The 5,000-nt window shown below is 43.9% G+C and overlaps 12 non-coding genes across 12 annotated transcripts; all 12 read left to right on the top strand.

Annotated features, from left to right (window-relative positions):
• Positions 1 to 24: 24 nt before the first annotated feature.
• On the top strand, positions 25 to 143 carry LOC135531706 (5S ribosomal RNA). Its single transcript, XR_010454149.1, has one exon. It is a non-coding gene; the product is annotated as a 5S ribosomal RNA (ribosomal RNA).
• Positions 144 to 404: 261 nt separating this feature from the next.
• Positions 405 to 523, top strand: LOC135531694 (5S ribosomal RNA). The gene has a single exon (XR_010454148.1). It is a non-coding gene; the product is annotated as a 5S ribosomal RNA (ribosomal RNA).
• A 261-nt stretch (positions 524 to 784) lies between these two features.
• LOC135531681 (5S ribosomal RNA) lies at positions 785 to 903 on the top strand. Its single transcript, XR_010454144.1, has one exon. It is a non-coding gene; the product is annotated as a 5S ribosomal RNA (ribosomal RNA).
• A 261-nt stretch (positions 904 to 1,164) lies between these two features.
• LOC135531670 (5S ribosomal RNA) lies at positions 1,165 to 1,283 on the top strand. Its single transcript, XR_010454133.1, has one exon. It is a non-coding gene; the product is annotated as a 5S ribosomal RNA (ribosomal RNA).
• A 261-nt stretch (positions 1,284 to 1,544) lies between these two features.
• Positions 1,545 to 1,663, top strand: LOC135531657 (5S ribosomal RNA). Its single transcript, XR_010454122.1, has one exon. It is a non-coding gene; the product is annotated as a 5S ribosomal RNA (ribosomal RNA).
• Positions 1,664 to 1,924: 261 nt separating this feature from the next.
• LOC135531645 (5S ribosomal RNA) lies at positions 1,925 to 2,043 on the top strand. Its single transcript, XR_010454111.1, has one exon. It is a non-coding gene; the product is annotated as a 5S ribosomal RNA (ribosomal RNA).
• A 260-nt stretch (positions 2,044 to 2,303) lies between these two features.
• On the top strand, positions 2,304 to 2,422 carry LOC135531634 (5S ribosomal RNA). The gene has a single exon (XR_010454100.1). It is a non-coding gene; the product is annotated as a 5S ribosomal RNA (ribosomal RNA).
• A 262-nt stretch (positions 2,423 to 2,684) lies between these two features.
• On the top strand, positions 2,685 to 2,803 carry LOC135531622 (5S ribosomal RNA). Its single transcript, XR_010454089.1, has one exon. It is a non-coding gene; the product is annotated as a 5S ribosomal RNA (ribosomal RNA).
• A 733-nt stretch (positions 2,804 to 3,536) lies between these two features.
• Positions 3,537 to 3,655, top strand: LOC135531611 (5S ribosomal RNA). The gene has a single exon (XR_010454078.1). It is a non-coding gene; the product is annotated as a 5S ribosomal RNA (ribosomal RNA).
• A 261-nt stretch (positions 3,656 to 3,916) lies between these two features.
• Positions 3,917 to 4,035, top strand: LOC135531598 (5S ribosomal RNA). The gene has a single exon (XR_010454065.1). It is a non-coding gene; the product is annotated as a 5S ribosomal RNA (ribosomal RNA).
• Positions 4,036 to 4,295: 260 nt separating this feature from the next.
• LOC135531587 (5S ribosomal RNA) lies at positions 4,296 to 4,414 on the top strand. Its single transcript, XR_010454054.1, has one exon. It is a non-coding gene; the product is annotated as a 5S ribosomal RNA (ribosomal RNA).
• Positions 4,415 to 4,698: 284 nt separating this feature from the next.
• Positions 4,699 to 4,817, top strand: LOC135531575 (5S ribosomal RNA). The gene has a single exon (XR_010454043.1). It is a non-coding gene; the product is annotated as a 5S ribosomal RNA (ribosomal RNA).
• The last annotated feature ends 183 nt before the right edge of the window (positions 4,818 to 5,000 follow it).

The following is a 5,000-nucleotide window of genomic DNA, read 5'->3' as shown; positions in this document are numbered from 1 at the left end:
TAGTGTACCAAGAGATGGTTTCTCGCTTACGACCACACCGGCCTGAGTACGCCTGATCTCGTCTGATCTCGGAAGCTAAGCAGGGTCGGGCCTGGTTAGTACTTGGATGGGAGACCGCCTGGGAATACCAGGTGCTGTAAGCTTTTTGTCACTGCCTTGTGGAATTTCAAGTCTTTGTGCGTTTTTTCCCACAAGGCTGAAATATGTGCCCTCGCTTTGAAATAAGTAAGCAAGGTTAGTTTGTATTTCATCCAACCATCTGTGCTACAAATTATGGCTACAGTATATGCAATTTCTTCCACTTTTTGAGTGACACAAAGATGCTTATCGAAATGGTGAAAATGCAACAGCTGTTAATCAAGACTCACTTTGACTTTATATAGTGTACCAAGAGATGGTTTCTCGCTTACGACCACACCGGCCTGAGTACGCCTGATCTCGTCTGATCTCGGAAGCTAAGCAGGGTCGGGCCTGGTTAGTACTTGGATGGGAGACCGCCTGGGAATACCAGGTGCTGTAAGCTTTTTGTCACTGCCTTGTGGAATTTCAAGTCTTTGTGCGTTTTTTCCCACAAGGCTGAAATATGTGCCCTCGCTTTGAAATAAGTAAGCAAGGTTAGTTTGTATTTCATCCAACCATCTGTGCTACAAATTATGGCTACAGTATATGCAATTTCTTCCACTTTTTGAGTGACACAAAGATGCTTATCGAAATGGTGAAAATGCAACAGCTGTTAATCAAGACTCACTTTGACTTTATATAGTGTACCAAGAGATGGTTTCTCGCTTACGACCACACCGGCCTGAGTACGCCTGATCTCGTCTGATCTCGGAAGCTAAGCAGGGTCGGGCCTGGTTAGTACTTGGATGGGAGACCGCCTGGGAATACCAGGTGCTGTAAGCTTTTTGTCACTGCCTTGTGGAATTTCAAGTCTTTGTGCGTTTTTTCCCACAAGGCTGAAATATGTGCCCTCGCTTTGAAATAAGTAAGCAAGGTTAGTTTGTATTTCATCCAACCATCTGTGCTACAAATTATGGCTACAGTATATGCAATTTCTTCCACTTTTTGAGTGACACAAAGATGCTTATCGAAATGGTGAAAATGCAACAGCTGTTAATCAAGACTCACTTTGACTTTATATAGTGTACCAAGAGATGGTTTCTCGCTTACGACCACACCGGCCTGAGTACGCCTGATCTCGTCTGATCTCGGAAGCTAAGCAGGGTCGGGCCTGGTTAGTACTTGGATGGGAGACCGCCTGGGAATACCAGGTGCTGTAAGCTTTTTGTCACTGCCTTGTGGAATTTCAAGTCTTTGTGCGTTTTTTCCCACAAGGCTGAAATATGTGCCCTCGCTTTGAAATAAGTAAGCAAGGTTAGTTTGTATTTCATCCAACCATCTGTGCTACAAATTATGGCTACAGTATATGCAATTTCTTCCACTTTTTGAGTGACACAAAGATGCTTATCGAAATGGTGAAAATGCAACAGCTGTTAATCAAGACTCACTTTGACTTTATATAGTGTACCAAGAGATGGTTTCTCGCTTACGACCACACCGGCCTGAGTACGCCTGATCTCGTCTGATCTCGGAAGCTAAGCAGGGTCGGGCCTGGTTAGTACTTGGATGGGAGACCGCCTGGGAATACCAGGTGCTGTAAGCTTTTTGTCACTGCCTTGTGGAATTTCAAGTCTTTGTGCGTTTTTTCCCACAAGGCTGAAATATGTGCCCTCGCTTTGAAATAAGTAAGCAAGGTTAGTTTGTATTTCATCCAACCATCTGTGCTACAAATTATGGCTACAGTATATGCAATTTCTTCCACTTTTTGAGTGACACAAAGATGCTTATCGAAATGGTGAAAATGCAACAGCTGTTAATCAAGACTCACTTTGACTTTATATAGTGTACCAAGAGATGGTTTCTCGCTTACGACCACACCGGCCTGAGTACGCCTGATCTCGTCTGATCTCGGAAGCTAAGCAGGGTCGGGCCTGGTTAGTACTTGGATGGGAGACCGCCTGGGAATACCAGGTGCTGTAAGCTTTTTGTCACTGCCTTGTGGAATTTCAAGTCTTTGTGCGTTTTTCCCACAAGGCTGAAATATGTGCCCTCGCTTTGAAATAAGTAAGCAAGGTTAGTTTGTATTTCATCCAACCATCTGTGCTACAAATTATGGCTACAGTATATGCAATTTCTTCCACTTTTTGAGTGACACAAAGATGCTTATCGAAATGGTGAAAATGCAACAGCTGTTAATCAAGACTCACTTTGACTTTATATAGTGTACCAAGAGATGGTTTCTCGCTTACGACCACACCGGCCTGAGTACGCCTGATCTCGTCTGATCTCGGAAGCTAAGCAGGGTCGGGCCTGGTTAGTACTTGGATGGGAGACCGCCTGGGAATACCAGGTGCTGTAAGCTTTTTGTCACTGCCTTGTGGAATTTCAAGTCTTTGTGCGTTTTTTCCCACAAGGCTGAAATATGTGCCCTCGCTTTGAAATAAGTAAGCAAGGTTAGTTTGTATTTCATCCAACCATCTGTGCTACAAATTATGGCTACAGTATATGCAATTTCTTCCACTTTTTGAGTGACACAAAGATGCTTATCGAAATGGTGAAAATGCAACAGCTGTTAATCAAGACTCACTTTGACTTTATATAGTGTACCAAGAGATGGTTTTTTCGCTTACGACCACACCGGCCTGAGTACGCCTGATCTCGTCTGATCTCGGAAGCTAAGCAGGGTCGGGCCTGGTTAGTACTTGGATGGGAGACCGCCTGGGAATACCAGGTGCTGTAAGCTTTTTGTCACTGCCTTGTGGAATTTCAAGTCTTTGTGCGTTTTTTCCCACAAGGCTGAAATATGTGCCCTCGCTTTGAAATAAGTAAGCAAGGTTAGTTTGTATTTCATCCAACCATCTGTGCTACAAATTATGGCTACAGTATATGCAATTTCTTCCACTTTTTGAGTGACACAAAGATGCTTATCGAAATGGTGAAAATGCAACAGCTGTTAATCAAGACTCACTTTGACTTTATATAGTGTACCAAGAGATGGTTTCTTGCTTACGACCACACCGGCCTGAGTACGCCTGATCTCGTCTGATCTCGGAAGCTAAGCAGGGTCGGGCCTGGTTAGTACTTGGATGGGAGACCGCCAGGTGCTGTAAGCCTTTTTGACTGCCTCGTCTGATCTGATCTCGGAAGCTAAGCAGGGTCGGGCCTGGTTAGTACTTGGATGGGAGACCGCCTGGGAATACCAGGTGCTGTAAGCTTTTTGTCACTGCCTTGTGGAATTTCAAGTCTTTGTGCGTTTTTTCCCACAAGGCTGAAATATGTGCCCTCGCTTTGAAATAAGTAAGCAAGGTTAGTTTGTATTTCATCCAACCATCTGTGCTACAAATTATGGCTACAGTATATGCAATTTCTTCCACTTTTTGAGTGACACAAAGATGCTTATCGAAATGGTGAAAATGCAACAGCTGTTAATCAAGACTCACTTTGACTTTATATAGTGTACCAAGAGATGGTTTCTCGCTTACGACCACACCGGCCTGAGTACGCCTGATCTCGTCTGATCTCGGAAGCTAAGCAGGGTCGGGCCTGGTTAGTACTTGGATGGGAGACCGCCTGGGAATACCAGGTGCTGTAAGCTTTTTGTCACTGCCTTGTGGAATTTCAAGTCTTTGTGCGTTTTTTCCCACAAGGCTGAAATATGTGCCCTCGCTTTGAAATAAGTAAGCAAGGTTAGTTTGTATTTCATCCAACCATCTGTGCTACAAATTATGGCTACAGTATATGCAATTTCTTCCACTTTTTGAGTGACACAAAGATGCTTATCGAAATGGTGAAAATGCAACAGCTGTTAATCAAGACTCACTTTGACTTTATATAGTGTACCAAGAGATGGTTTCTCGCTTACGACCACACCGGCCTGAGTACGCCTGATCTCGTCTGATCTCGGAAGCTAAGCAGGGTCGGGCCTGGTTAGTACTTGGATGGGAGACCGCCTGGGAATACCAGGTGCTGTAAGCTTTTTGTCACTGCCTTGTGGAATTTCAAGTCTTTGTGCGTTTTTCCCACAAGGCTGAAATATGTGCCCTCGCTTTGAAATAAGTAAGCAAGGTTAGTTTGTATTTCATCCAACCATCTGTGCTACAAATTATGGCTACAGTATATGCAATTTCTTCCACTTTTTGAGTGACACAAAGATGCTTATCGAAATGGTGAAAATGCAACAGCTGTTAATCAAGACTCACTTTGACTTTATATAGTGTACCAAGAGATGGTTTCTCGCTTACGACCACACCGGCCTGAGTACGCCTGATCTCGTCTGATCTCGGAAGCTAAGCAGGGTCGGGCCTGGTTAGTACTTGGATGGGAGACCGCCTGGGAATACCAGGTGCTGTAAGCTTTTTGTCACTGCCTTGTGGAATTTCAAGTCTTTGTGCGTTTTTTCCCACAAGGCTGAAATATGTGCCCTCGCTTTGAAATAAGTAAGCAAGGTTAGTTTGTATTTCATCCAACCATCTGTGCTACAAATTATGGCTACAGTATATGCAATTTCTTCCACTTTTTGAGTGACACAAAGATGCTTATATCGAAATGGTGAAAATGCAACAGCTGTTAATGAAAATGCAACAGCTGTTAATCAAGACTCACTTTGACTTTATATAGTGTACCAAGAGATGGTTTCTCGCTTACGACCACACCGGCCTGAGTACGCCTGATCTCGTCTGATCTCGGAAGCTAAGCAGGGTCGGGCCTGGTTAGTACTTGGATGGGAGACCGCCTGGGAATACCAGGTGCTGTAAGCTTTTTGTCACTGCCTTGTGGAATTTCAAGTCTTTGTGCGTTTTTTCCCACAAGGCTGAAATATGTGCCCTCGCTTTGAAATAAGTAAGCAAGGTTAGTTTGTATTTCATCCAACCATCTGTGCTACAAATTATGGCTACAGTATATGCAATTTCTTCCACTTTTGAGTGACACAAAGATGCTTA

This window comes from Oncorhynchus masou, unplaced genomic scaffold (assembly GCF_036934945.1).
Source record: "Oncorhynchus masou masou isolate Uvic2021 unplaced genomic scaffold, UVic_Omas_1.1 unplaced_scaffold_1649, whole genome shotgun sequence".
NCBI classification, from domain to species: Eukaryota; Metazoa; Chordata; class Actinopteri; order Salmoniformes; family Salmonidae; genus Oncorhynchus; species Oncorhynchus masou.
This window is presented reverse-complemented; position numbering and strand designations above follow the sequence as displayed.